This window comes from Protopterus annectens, chromosome 3.part0, assembly GCF_019279795.1.
Source record: "Protopterus annectens isolate FY-2018-M chromosome 3.part0, PAN1.0, whole genome shotgun sequence".
Taxonomy (NCBI): domain Eukaryota; kingdom Metazoa; phylum Chordata; order Ceratodontiformes; family Protopteridae; genus Protopterus; species Protopterus annectens.
Window position 1 is genome coordinate 1,885,798,329 of NC_056731.1, and position 16,529 is coordinate 1,885,814,857.

Here is a 16,529-nt window from a genome sequence, read left to right on the forward strand (position 1 = left end):
TATTACATCCTGCAAGTCACCTATGGCAAAGTTAACCTTTTACCTTCCAGAAATATGCAACAAAAAGACAAGCAGATGTGCAGGCATCCACCTCGAGGATGCATTTACATTGAAAGTTTGAAGAATGGTACAGGTGCAGGTGAGAATGTGAGGGTGTGTATTTTTCTGGCAAACGATAATGACTTTCCATATTTCCTGCTGGCATTTGTTGAGACAGAAGGAGGGACTGTATGCCCTGCTAATGGTTAACAATGAGCACCAAATCTAGTTACAGGAGAAGAAGCTTCTTGCTTGCATGAATGTGAATTATGCTAGATGTGCCTGTCAGCAATAACATGCAACATTGCAAAAATGTCTGAATGGTGCTGCACTGTTTTATTCTAGCAACAACTCAGTAGCTGAAACAGTAGGAGGGACATCACTGTGCATCTGCATACTATAACTGCGTTGAACTACACTGTTGTAAATACTGTTTATGAAAGACAGAAACAGCAAATGAGTATAACTTTTTTATAATTTTAGAATAATGATAATGTTTTGCAGACTTATAAGCTGCACAACAAATGTAACAGTCAGTTATTCATTGTCTATCAGTTAACCACTGGAGCTAATTGTTGTAATTAAGTAAATTATTATTTTGAGTGGGATATATGCTCAGACATAGTAAGGCCTTACTAAGTTTAATAATATTGTCAGCAAAAATTTAATTTCTAAAAAATGGAAACCAAAACCTAAACCAACTGCAGATGAACTGCTAAATAATGCAAGGAAGATACAAGAACTATAGGAAGGATCTTTAGAAAAGGGAAGGAGCAAATTGTGTAGAAATAAATGGAATTTGTGGGAACAATTCATAGAGAATGAGGTTCAGGATGAAGATGAATGAAATTTAAAGGAAGGCAGGATTTGAGCAATTAATTGTAATGCTGGAGTGAATGATAATTGTTAAAAAAATATATGTACAGTTACAAGAAAATAAGAAAGTGTTGTTACTGTTTATTTTCTCTTCTATTATTGTATATGTTCCTATGTCACTTTTTAAAAATTACACTATTAAATAAATATGTTAAACACACACACACACACACACACACACACACACACACACACACACACACACACACACACACACACACACACATATATATATATATATCACTTTTTAAAAATTGCACTATTAAAAAATATGTTAAACACACACACACACACACACACACACACACACACACACATATATATATATATATCACTTTTTAAAAATTGCACTATTAAATAAATATGTTAAACACACACACACACACACACACACACATATATATATATCACTTTTTAAAAATTACACTATTAAATAAATATGTTAAACACACACACACATATATATATATCACTTTTTAAAAATTACACTATTAAATAAATATGTTAAACACACACACACACACACACATATATATATATCACTTTTTAAAAATTACACTATTAAATAAATATGTTAAACACAAACACACACACACACATATATATGTCACTTTTTAAAAATTACACTATTAAATAAATATGTTAAACACACACACACACACACATATATATATCACTTTTTAAAAATTACACTATTAAATAAATATGTTAAACACACACACACACATACACATATATATATCACTTTTTAAAAATTACACTATTAAATAAAAATGTTAAACACACACACACACACACATATATATATATATATCACTTTTTAAAAATTACACTATTAAATAAATATGTTAAACACACACACACACACACACACACACACACACATATATATGTCACTTTTTAAAAATTAAACTATTAAATAAATATGTTAAACACACCCACACACACACACACACACACACACACACATATATATCACTTTTTAAAAATTACACTATTAAATAAATATGTTAAACACACACACATATATATGTCACTTTTTAAAAATTACTCTATTAAATAAATATGTTAAACACACACACACACACATATATATGTCACTTTTTAAAAATTACACTATTAAATAAATATGTTAAACACACACACACATATATATATCACTTTTTAAAAATTACACTATTAAATAAATATGTTAAACACACACACACACACACACACACACATATATCACTTTTTAAAAATTACACTATTAAATAAATATGTTAAACACACACACACACACACACACACACACACACATATATATATATCACTTTTTAAAAATTACACTATTAAATAAATATGTTAAACACACACACACATATATATATCCCTTTTTAAAAATTACACTATTAAATAAATATGTTAAACACACACACACACATATATACATCACTTTTTAAAAATTACACTATTAAATAAATATGTTAAACACACACACACACACCCATATATATCACTTTTTAAAAATTACACTATTAAATAAATATGTTAAACACACACACACACACACACACACACATATATATCACTTTTTAAAAATTACACTATTGAATAAATATGTTAAACACACACACACACACACACACACACACACACACACACACACACACACACACACATATATATATCACTTTTTAAAAATTACACTATTAAATAAATATGGTAAACACACACACACACGCATATATATATATATATATATATATATATATATATATATATATATATATATATCACTTTTTAAAAATTACACTATTAAATAAATATGTTAAACACACACACACACACACACACACATATATATATCACTTTTTAAAAATTACACTATTAAATATGTTAAACACACACACACACACACACACACACATATATATATATATATATATATATATATCACTTTTTAAAAATTACACTATTAAATAAATATGTTAAACACACACACACACACACACACACACATATATATCACTTTTTAAAAATTACACTATTAAATAAATATGTTAAACACAAACACACACACACACACACACACACACACACACACACACACACATATATATATTATATATATAGGTTCATAGGTTCAAACTAGGCTATCTGCCCTAGGGCACTTATAAGCCTAGCCAGAGTGTGTTTGGGTTTCGCCACTCATTTTAAATTAATTTTGCTATGTCTTTTTTCGAGGTTAGTATACTGTGCCTCTGTCTAACAGTGGCACAGAAGTGATACCCAGGGTAAACCTACTATCTCCCATCCACTCATCAAGATTCCTCTTGAAGAGAATCAATGAGGGACTCTGCCTAACCTAGACTGGGATTTTATTCCAGAGTGAAGGGAGCCTCTGGATTATGAATCTGTCCCTCCAGCATGTCCTATTTATTTCAGTGCTGAGGTTCAAGTCTCTCGAGCGCAGCATGTCCATTAATTCTGGGTTGGATATATATATCAAAGAATCGAGAAGCCATTGTAGAATAATTATAGGGGATGAAGTCAATTATCTAACAGTGACCTTTGTTGGAAATAATGCAATATATTGCTGAAAACAAAGCAAAATCTGTGGCAAGACAAATTAGGATTCTAAAGGCATTTATATTTGGAGCAGCTTGCTACCCCAAGAATTTATGCAGCACCTAATTCCAAAATCAGAACTGTAAAAGTCCTCAAACTGTTGAGGTTAATGAGGACTCATGGAGCCCTATACTTGACTCCATGATAGGAATCAGACTCACTACCCAGCAGTAGCTGGAAGTGTTACATTGTTGCTAAATGACAATGTAAAAACTCTTATTTAAGGTCAATGAGTTATTGTAGCATAGCAATATCTCCAACTGTATGTGAGGCTTATGGTTTTAAGGCCTGGTCTCTGTAATAGCAGTACCCTCATAGGAGTGGAGCTGTACAAATCAGGATGAATTACTGTGAGTGAAGGAGGCTGAGGAATCTGCATACGTATGGTAGATGTTTTACATTTCAGCATCTGAGACCATTAATTCATTGCTGCCTACAAGGAGTCAGTAAATTATGACATTTCTGTCAGTAGATTTGATCATAATTGCCTACATCTCCAAAAGAAAATTAAGTGTGATAAAATCCTGAAGAAGGAAGAATGTTTGTCCAGCTGAAGTGATTCTGTCATATTTAATATGCTTAATTACTGCATTGAATACCACAAATCTGATACCACAAATAAGATATACCGAAACAAAAGCATTGCATGTGGTGGTCTGCCTTTCAAGCACTATCAGCTTGAATGAGATAAAAACAGTCACACATCTAGCCCTAACAGTACAGTGTGATCAGTGCTATTGGTGTTAAATGAGTTAAAATGTAATTCTTCAGTATTTTAGGTTGCACTTCATTACTTTTACTATACAACATATACACTTTTGTCATGTTAGGCATGAAACTGCATGCATGACACTATTTTAGCCTGTCATGCATACATTTTTAGGTCCAACTTACATGTAGGGTTACCACCTGTCCCACTTTGCGAGGGACAGTCCCTCTTCAGGCAGTTGTGCCCTGCGAAAAATAAAAAAATAGCAAATGTCCTGATATTTCAGGACAAAAATATTTCCTAAGTTTTCTTCAACAGTTGCATAAAAGTTATTTTTTATCTGAAACCCCTAAATGTTATATTAAATAGCATAAGCAACTCAAATGCTACAAAAATAAGCTTTTATTTTGGAAAATAAAGTGAAGTTCTATCCTTTGTACTCGCCATGGGTATGTTTTGTCCTACAAAATCTGACATTTCTTTAAAAATGTCCCACTTTGGGCATTTGAAAAGGTGAAGCTATGGTGCTGCACAATATGCCTGCAGTACCAGTGTTGACATACATGTGGAGCTATTGCAACAGCAAGGTTTAGGTGAACTAAGCAGTTACATGTCAGGCTTGGGACTTGATGGATTACACAAGAATTAGGTAATGACGTCCATTGATATAGAATGTTAGTGAATTTCATTACCTGCTTATTGCATGCAGGGAACAGCGCACATTCATAGTTTTGGTGTTGTTTCATATAGTACAGGGTGTATTCCAGCCCTGAAATAATTTCATAACAGGGCTGAACATTGGGGGTGTCATTACAAGATGGTGGAAACCCTTTGCTTTGCTTTGCTGCCCCATACGTTTGGGACTCCAGCCTAAAGTAAGACAGCAAATAGACATTTTTATAATGATAGATTCAGGGATTTAGAGAAAATAAAACGAATGATTGCAGATTTGTACATTTGTTTATCGAGAAAGTCTGACTGGGATAAGACCCATTTTCAGTGGAGGCCCGGGGAGAAAAGCTCCACATGCAGAGATTATACAAAATTTATACAAGAAATTATACAAAACTTATACAAGAAATTAAACAAAAAATATACAAGACTTACAGTACACCAGAAATTACATTGTATGCTGTTATAGCTGACATTTGTATTATGCAGTCATCTGATACAATTCCTTATTGTAGTGTAGACATTGTAGTTTCTCAAAGTAAGCCGAGGAAGGGTTTGTAGGAAGGAAACTGGATAGAAAAAGATGAGGTTAGAGATTATCTAGACATGACAAAGAGCACAGATTATGAGGTGGTCAGGGAAAAAGAAATAGTATGGCCAGAAACTATTAAAAATGAGTTAGCCTGGAGAAGTACAGGAACAACGCCAGGTGTCATGAAAATAATGTTTAAGAACCTTTTTGAATTGGTTGGTATTTGTGTTGGTTCTGCTGCTGTGAGGTAGTGAATTCCACCTTGTTGCTACATGATGAGAAAATAGTGGCGTCCCCTGCCATATTAGTGGATTTGGACATTTGTAATAGAGATTTATTCGTGGACTTCAATTTGTGGTATGGAGCTGGAGAATATTTAGAAGGGCATGTATTTTTTTGCATTATTAGTTTGTGTGCTAAAATTAATTAGTTATAGGACAGAAATTGTGAGAGTTCTAACCAGGAGAGTTCTTTTAAGGAGTGACAGTGGTAGGTATGATGTGGGCAGTCAGTTGCAAATTTAGCTATTTTATTATAGCATGTTTCAAGTTTAATTAAATCAGTCTTTTTAAGGTTGGTGAGAATTGGGGAAGCATACGTGTTGATAGAAGATGGGTTCTAGCAATGGCAACCCTAGAGGTGTTAGATACTGCCCCGGATTCATGAAGCTTGGCGCAAGGCTGGTGTAAGGCTTGCGCCGGCCGTGCGGCGTATATATGGAGTAGTAGCGCCATATGTATATTAATGAAGGTGTGCAGCTGCCACAGCCACGTGCATAGGAAACGTGCGCGAGTGCATGGGGCGTAATGAAGTTGCGGAGGGAGGCGTGTCAATGTCGGCTGTCGATGAGCAACCTAAACTGCTGAATATTGTAGTCCGCCTGCAGTAATAATCGCACCTATCAGTGTCCGTGGAGACCGAAACGTATACAAAGCATGCAAGATAGTCCCTGCGAACAGAAAATGAAGAAGCAAACACAAATGCATGATAGGGAATAACAGGTCCCTACCCTTGTACAAATGACAGAAAAACCGTGTGCCCGTAGTCCAACGTAGTGTTGATAGCTATACCATGTGGAAGTGAAACATATCATATGCTAGGGCACCGCCAGGAGGTACGTCCAGCCCAATGGAGAGGGTCACCAGCTGATCCATAATGTGAGGGAGGGTACATAGCTGTGCAGATGTGTCCATAACAAAATACACGAGGAGAAATGTAGATATATGTAGTGACTGTATGTCCGAATCATATCCCACAAGGGATGTAATAGTCACATACAAAAGGTATGTCTGTATCCCACATAACAAATGTGATAGGGAATAGAATACACATGTAAATGAATCAGGAGCATAGAAACAGCTACAACAATAAGGACACGTGTAGGCCGAAAGGAACAATATAACCGAAAGGAAAGGAACAGTATGACCCGTACCATCGACTAAGAATACCACCTGTCCCACTTTGCGAGCGACAGAACTGCTGTGGCCAGATGTGTCCTGACACAAGCTTGTAAACATGGCAAATGTGCAGAGATTATAGGACATAATTATCCCTCAGACGTCATGTAATAGTGGCATTAAACAGTTGTTCTCCACACGTATCTTACATAAATGTCATAAGAAAAAGAATAAGCCAACCAAATTCTTAGATATAGGCAAGAGTTGTAAGTTCTATTTGCCGAACTGACCGTGGGTATGTGTCGGCATGTAAAATGTGTTGTGTCCACCGCAAATGTTACATTGTGGCCAATTGAAAAGGTGGAAACAGTACCGTAGACTGTGGGGAGGCATTGTCCACAACAGTCGGATATGTGGAAGGAATAACATGGACATAGGAAAAGGTGCCATCCCCCCAATGAGTACAACAGGTCTGCAAAACCCGGGAGTCATCGGTAGAAGCCAAACTAGTATGTGACACAGCCGAACGGGTAGTACCCGGATATACCAACTAAGTAATGAAAGTGAAGTATGGGCGTGTACCTATATGTGTGAGGTATAGCACATGAGAAGCAAACATGGCAGGGTAGTCCACACAACCATAAAGGTACCCGACACCTGTAGGGCAGTCAATGTGCTGCTCTGGCTGTGTCATGGCCCAACAACAAAAGTAGTGAGTTATCGGATGTGAGTAATTTGCATGTGAGGGGTGGATGGGTAATGGTAAAACCCGCAAAGGCGATACTGTGTCATATGCAGAAAAGGTGAACCAGAGGTATAGGAGGGGGCAGCGGGTGAAGTGGACATAAACACAAACACATGGAGAAACAGCTGCAAGACAAGCAGACAGGCCATAGAGTAGAACACAATCCCACAAACATATGTATCATGTAAATGTGCGATCAAAATGTATAGATATGTCACCATCACATACCCACAGGTTGGTCCTGATGGAACTGGCCATAAAAAATGCAACACACCTGGCTGCATAATGGGCTACCCAGCATACCCTCCACATCACACAACCCACCCCCATAACAGAACGTCCACCAAATCCACCCGTACGTGGCCCACTGGTTCATTGCAGACACAGCTACACATACCGACCCCTACGCATATGTAGTAGGTATTGTCACCCTAGGCAGTATCAGGATAGCAAACCATGTATTCCCTGCATGTTAAACCCCCTGCATATTTTCATAAAGCCAAAATACATTTCGATATCATTTTTGTGTGGAATGATCCAATTTCTGGAATATCCCTTACGGGATAAGTAACCTGTGTAAATAGTAGAATGGGTATGACGACAAGATGTCCAATCCTGTAGATATCCGGACACAAGTCAGAACGTGAAGTAGAGGTCCAAGACACTGTCCAGACCTCAGTAGTCATGCATAACCTAGTGCCCAGGATAAAACACCTTCCCGTGACGTACGTGTCCCCACACAAATATGTGGGAGAATATATTGCACACTCGCATAGTGGCAAACGGCAGAAGGGTGAGGAAGACACCCAACATTAACAGGATAACCCTGATGAAGTGTGAGGGATACCTAGTGTGTGCCGGCGTGACCGACCATACCTGACAACCTGTGTGAGCTAGATATCTGGACAGAGCCGTGAATACAAGTGAGACAAAGGTACAACAGCAGGTACAATATGCAAAGATAGCTGTTAGAAGTTATTCATGTATGTGCAGTCTGAGTACCCGGGAAGTCCACTGGGCGAAGAAGTGCCCAGTAACATCGGAGGCAGGGTAGAAAAGCTCCACAAGCAATACAAGGAAATAAAGGCTACATAATGTTAAAGGTAAAATACAAGAGTAAAAGGCATACAGTCAGGAAATACACATGCATAAAATGTGCATAATAAGACAGTGCAAATCCAGAGTTTTGTAGTGGTAATACAGAAATTTACAACAATGACATACTTGGAGTCAAGTGAGTGTCAGCTAAGTCTGGTTAAGCTGGAGGGTAGAGAGGAGCAGGAGTATGGAGAGCTCAGAGGAGTGAGATCCCTAGAATGTATAACAGGTGCAAGCAGGAATATATCCATGTGGATGGATAAACATAGATATATCATAGAATGACAGTTTGCACAATGGCATTAATGCCCGGAGTATGAAGTCTGAAACTCAACTGTCTGCCAGCACGTCCCGACTTCTGTCTCTAATGCCGAGCTACTGCTGTGCCAGAACACAACAGCGTATTACAGAGATTCGTACCATATCACTCAACTGTCCAGATATTCGCAGAATGACCAGAGTGTTGGCTCATATTGTTGTGTGCCTCCGACAATCTGCGTCTGTCCGGTAAATAGGTGTGGATTGATGTCACGAAATAATGAGGATTAAGTATAACACTCCACATCCTGCAGAAGAGTCACGATAATGCAAAACCTAGTATTCTATCAAGATTATAAGCTTGTAAGGAAACTAGTTAAAATGTGTCCCTCTTACTCTCCCCATCATGTAGGGTTTGCGCAGATTTGTTGCTCAAAGAGGTTGAGAGGTATGGTCCATACATATGTACAGTAACAACCCATGACATTTGTTTAATGTACAACTGCATACCCGTAGTCACATCATGTCCAAGAAAATAATCCCCGTATGAATGAATACAGGTAATAGTCAAATGTGAATGGGAAACACCCCCCCCCCTCACTGTGGAGTATGGACCGTAATAACCCCACTCATAATATGTACAGCCAACAGAATAAGCTCCTGATAGGTGCCCAAACACATGTGTCTATAAATACAGGTAAAATGTTCATAATAGGGAGAAGCACCCTGTCCACATGCTTCATCTGACATTTGAACTCAGCCAGGGAAGTTCCGTTCACCAGACAGACAAGCCTATACCCAGATCACTACATGAACACCCTGACAATCAGAAATGTGTATGTGATACGACTATATGCCCTGGTGTTCTGCATATCCTCGGAGTTATTAACAATGCAGCTGGGGTCTACAGCAGTAGGCAATAGGGAATGTGTAATATGTAGTACCGCATTTCTCACAGCAGGGGAATGGATGCCTGTGTTGTAAGTGAAGCGGTGAGGCATATGTTGATGTAGCTAAGTACTATGGGTATGCATATCAATGAGGCAGAATAGCAACAGAATACTGTTTCCAGCATCCGTCCAACATGAATGCAGTCCCGGTTGACCTACAACCACTGCAGATATCCCTGTAAAGTGTAATGAATGCGTTCGTGCTGTACACACAGTTAAATACGTAAAGGTGAACCGTGTGTTTCACACCAGACCATAAACCGGACTACAGATATGTAAGTGTTACGGTCAGAAGTATGAAAGGCCGCGCATGCACACATATCTATTAAATAGATGTAACCCACAACATGTATATGCAAGTGCGCCTGTGCGTGTGTGATCTGCTCACAGCATAGTAAATGAATGCTGTTTCCCCCACGTTATATATACATGGCTCAAACCTGTTAACCCCGTAAAGTATGAAACCGGACAAAGCCATGCAAACTACTGGTACAAATAGGGACAATCCCCAGATATGTGTCAGAACAAACATAGAAAGTGGATAGAATAACGGGTGTGTCAGTAGCATGGATTCTCTGAAGGGCATGCAGTCGTAACTTGAACTGCTTGCCAGTATTTCCCAACGTAAGTCTTAAATGAAATGCCACTAGATAGACACAAAGTTATGAAAAACACACCGAAGATAAAGAGGCAACCAGCTGTACATTCTGCAACAATCTGTACAGTGGAAAGGTATGATATGGATATAGATATATGTATATACACATAATCCACAGACGTAAACCAAAGCAAATTATGAAATGAGGAATGTACATGTATATATGTATACACAACAAACATATGTCCCGTAGATATGACACATGTACATAAATAGGCCACGGCATAGCTATTATGGCTAGACAAACAGACATGCACGAAAGGTGAATAAACCGCTGCTTTCCAAACCATTGGCCAGAAAGTGACAGTCCGGCAAGTTCTACACTTTAAACATGAATATAGGTGTCCATTGCAGGACCCCAAAAATTAATCCATACATAGTGTCAACCGTCATTGACTCAAAAGAAGTGACCTCAGCAAATACGATATAGCTGTACATGCAACAGTAGCAGGTGCAAGGGTAATAACACATGTGTCGATAGAATGTATGACGTGCGAACTGATATCCGGAGAGTGGGGAGTGCTTATAAGTGTCTCCACACTTTAGTACCGCTCACATTAAACATGTTTAATGGGTACTGTGGAGGGGTGTCAGGTATGGGAATCATGGGTATGCAGAAATGGGCCTAGGTGTTGTTTGGCACAGATATATTAGGTCCGCCCCGTGGGAGAGATGTGGGTATAGCACACGCCTATATTCTCAATAATGGGGCAAACCATCTACTGGATATTGCATAAACCATTGTGGGAATATGCAGGGACATATATCAGTGTCATGTAGGCGATTATCATGGATGGACATGCGTACGACCAAGATGGTAACCATACCTGGCAAACTGTCAGAATAAGACAGCTGCACTAAGGCATAGTACATGAAATACAAATAGGGACTATATTAGATATACCCCAGACAAAGTCAGAACGTTGATAGAATACTGGCGTAGTCAGGAATACGAATGTTATGAGTGTTACTAATCATGACATAGAAATGTCAGTCACTATTATCTAACCGCACAGTTCATAATGCCTTGCCAGTAATTTACCAGAAAGGCACATTATTATGACAAATGTAACAAGAGCAAAGGTCAAACGTCAGGGCGTTTACCCATAATGTGTACAGGTGAGAGGTATGAAGGTAACCTGTCCAAAATACATGTACAGAACTAGTGATACTAGGTGGACAGGTGAGAAGAAAGACATCAGGACAAATGACAAAACATGTACAAGTCATAAGCATGTACTTCGACAAATGTGAATGACAATGTATGCCCTGTGAAAGTCAATGTGGAAGGTTAATAGACTCAAAAGAAATGTGTCCCTCAGGGTGTCATGCAGCGTCACCGTTACAATGTCCAGTCCCCCATACTCGTACGTGAGCTCTGCCACTGACAGAAAGCACAAATACCGGCGTACACATAAGGTACATGATCGAATAATTAGTGTGGATAATCACCTGTTGGCCTTTGTGAGGAATACAACCCTCTGGTTGGGTGTGTCCTGCAATATAAATGTAATGGCATCTGGTCTGTGATGCCGCCATACAATGCATGTATCGGTGTCAGAAAATTGATATCTTGTATCAGACACATACTCCGCAACTGTACAGATTTACGCAGAATGTGCAGTTTTGCCTCATATGTTTGGTGTGTTCCTCTTAAAATCAGTACCATTCTGGCAAATTCCTGAGAAGTGAAGTCATTAAATAATGACAAACATGTGAGTTTAAGACACCAAATCCGTCAGAAAAGTCATAGTAATGCAAAACCTATTATTGTGTCAACTATCTACGTTTGTAAGAGCAATATTTAAATTCTGCCCCTATGTGTCCCACTATCAGTTAAGGCTTTGTCCAGATGTTTGCTCTAGGAGGTTGAGTGGTATGATCAGAAACAGATACATGTGTGAGGAAACAGCATTATCGACTGCAAGATAGCTCAGAAGGTATGAAAAGCGCTGCAGTAGGACGTTCAGTACTGTCCACAGGTATGTGCTGACATGTCAAATGACACAGCAGTCTACATGAAGTACCTATAGGGCTGTCACCTTTACAAATGATGATAGTGGGACATACCCACAGCCATGCACACAGCACAAATAGACATACACACAGCAAAACTAGGCCATGATACATGATGCCTCCGGCGTGTACGAGTAGAGTGAGAGTACAGCAAGGATAGATGTCTAACAAGCTATACAGCAAACACCTGTAAGGGCATGTAACACCTCCCGTAACTTGAACGTTGCACGGACAATGTTGGGATTTGCAACATATCCCATTGGTATGTGAAAGCTATGCAAATATGCGATACATGAAACAGTCAGCTGTCCATGCAAGAGCAGAGTTATGTGCAGAAATTATATATATATATATATATATATATATATATATATATATATATATATATATATATATAGATACAGACACACACACACACACACACACACACACACACACACACACACACACACACATGGCAGGGTTGTGAGCAGAACACGAACGTAACCACTGTACCACACAACAGCATTACGCAGTGACAGAACGTGCAACCATGATTAGTAGATCATGGCAATCACACAGGCATACATCTAGCCTGTAGACAGCGGCATCAAAGGCAAAGACGCCGCACAGATGTTATGGTGAGTGAATACTGTAAAAGCAATGTACTGTTGTCATGCAGCTGGAAACACACACACACACTTGGCAGAGCTGGGAGTCGAACATACACCTAACTACCCTATCACACTACAGCATGATGCATTTACAGAACGTGCTACCAAGATTACCAAACACAGCAGTCCCACAGGCATTCTTCTAGGTGCGTGTCGACATCCGCAAAGGCAAAGATGTCAGAAGGATATATCTGTGGTGTGAAGCATCTAAAAGCATAACCTGAGTCCCCAGGCGGATGGGAGCATGCGCACACACAGACACACACACACACACACAAACACACACACACACACTTGGCAGGGTTGGGAGTCGAACATACACCTAACTACCCTATCACACTACAGCATGACGCATTTACAGAACGCGCTACCGAGATTACTAAACACAGCAGTCCCACAGGCATTCTTCTAGGCGCGTGTCGACATCCGCAAAGGCAAAGACATCAGCAGGATATATCTGTGGTGTGAAGCGTCTAAAAGTATAACCTGAGTCCCCAGGCGGATGGGAGCATGCGTGCACACACACACACACACACACACACACACACACACACACACACACACACACAAACACTTGGCAGGACTGGGAGTCGAACATACACCTAACTACCCTATCACACTACAGCATGACACATTTACAGAACGCACTACCGAGATTACTAAACACAGCAGTCCCACAGGCATTCTTCTAGGCATGTGTCGACATCCGCAAAGGCAAAGACGTCAGCAGGATATATCTGTGGTGTGAAGCGTCTAAAAGCATAACCTGAGTCCCCAGGCAGACGGGAGCATGCGCACACACACACACACACACACACACACACACACACACACACACACTTGGCAGGGCTGGGAGTCAAACATACACCTAACTACCCTATCACACTACAGCATGACGCATTTACAAAATGTGCTACCAAGATTACTAAACACAGCAGTCCCACAGGCATTCTTCTAGGTGCGTGTCGACATCTGCAAAGGCAAAGACGTCAGCAGGATATATCTGTAGTGTGAAGCATCTAAAAGCATAACCTGAGTCCCCAGGTGGACGGGAGCATGCGCACACACACACACACACACACACACACACACACACACACACACTTGGCAGGGCTGGGAGTCGAACATACACCTAACTACCCTATCACACTACAGCATGACGCATTTACAGAACGTGCTACTGAGATTACTAAACACAGCAGTCCCACAGGCATTCTTCTAGGCGCGTGTCGACATCTGCAAAGGCAAAGACGTCAGCAGGATATATCTGTGGTGTGAAGCATCTAAAAGCATAACCTGAGTCCCCAGGTGGACGGGAACATGCGCGCGCGCGTGCACACACACACACACACACACACACACACACACACACACACACACACACACACACACACTTGGCAGGGCTGGGAGTCGAACATACATTTAACTACCCTATCACACTACAGCATGACGCATTTACAGAACGCGCTACCGAGATTACTAAACACAGCAGTCCCACAGGCATTCTTCTAGGCACGTGTCATCATCCGCAAATGCCAGGACGCCAGCAGGGATTGTATAGAGAGTGTACAATCAGACATAGTACTGTCCCACGGCAGATGTACACAAACACACGGCAGTGGTGTACTCGGGGCAACTATACATGTATGGAGCACTACAACAACAATACATAGACACAGTACGCAGCACAGACAGTACACCCTTCAAGATAGTCACCCAGTGTGTACTCGGTAGGCATCCATCCTGACGTTGAATACAGAAATCTGTTGCCTGGATGACCACCATGGCAATGCAGGATGTCAACGGCCATGCCCATGCACAGAGGGACATCACCGACACAAGGTGTCACTGGCCATGGCCGCACACCTGGTAATATATGTCAGTTCGGACTGTACTGTGTGTCGATCTACACAATGGCGTACTGGGCATGCTCACCCACTTAGCTGTTGCAAAGGGCTGTCTTACATGCAGATGGAGTGTAAACACAGAAGGTCTCAGTTTGGACTGTACCATGTGTCCATCTACACAACTGCGTACATGGACTGTACTGTGTGTCCATCTACACAACAGCATACTGGGCATGCTCACACACTTAGCTGTTGCAAAGGGCTGTCATGCATGCAGATGCAGTGTACACGCAGAAGGGCACAGTACAGAAGGGCACAGTAAGGTATAACTGTCCTCACGCACAGGGCAGTCACACACATCCAGTGAGCTGTACACACTCAGCTGCCATCACAGCTGTCACAGGTGCAGGTTACACATGTACACACTGCAGTGTACACTGTAGCTGTCAAGTCATCACCATGTCATCGGTGCAGCAATACACAGCCTTACAGTACCACAACACCATGTGACACATGACCACCGGGCTGTACAGAGGTGTACACCAGTTGTGCAGAGTACACATGTACCGACAGGGATCCAACAGGTGTTATGCATTGCAACGATACCAGTATACATGAACAGGTCAGCTCAAGACAGTCCACGGCCCTTACACAGCTGTGACACATGACTGTTGCTGTACACCAATGACCACATGTCTGGATATGTCATACATGTGATTGTGTGGATGTGTGCATGGACTGCACACACAACACATACATACATAGCATAGCCTTTGATGTACTCGTGCATAACAGTGGCCTAAGCAATGCTACGCATGCAAATGGAAGGTGGGTCCATGTCTGTTGAATGCTCACACTACAGGGGGTAGCAATGTTGACCGGGACACATATCTTTGTACTGGTCACCTGTGACACCCGTGATATCATACCACAGTCCATGTGTTATGTATGTCAACACACATGTCCAACAATAGCAATGCATACAAACATGGCAACAGGAGACACATGTGACATCTGTACTGTGCATGCAGCAACCATGCATGTGCAGTGGCCGATGTCCGTAACATAGTTGCACCTAACTACGACATGCAGTCGCAATGCAGCCCCATCATTGACATCTGTATACGGTGACATACAAACAGCATGTATGGAGGGATGTGTGTACATAAAGTGGTGAACCACCTGTGTAGATGTATCTGTGCAGGGGGTGGCTCACAGTTGTGTCACACACCATCCTATCATGCCATATGCAAACAGTACGCTATGTCACTGTTACGTGACGGTGCTGACATAACGCATACACAGCGGTCAGGTGTTACCAACTATATGTCACATGGCAGCTGTAACACCTACAACCTCCTGTGTGCATATAGCAGCACAATTGCCAGACATAGCATTGGTACACATAATGCAATCAATACCGCTGCATGTCTATCAAACGTGTCATCATATGGCAGGTGTATCATTCC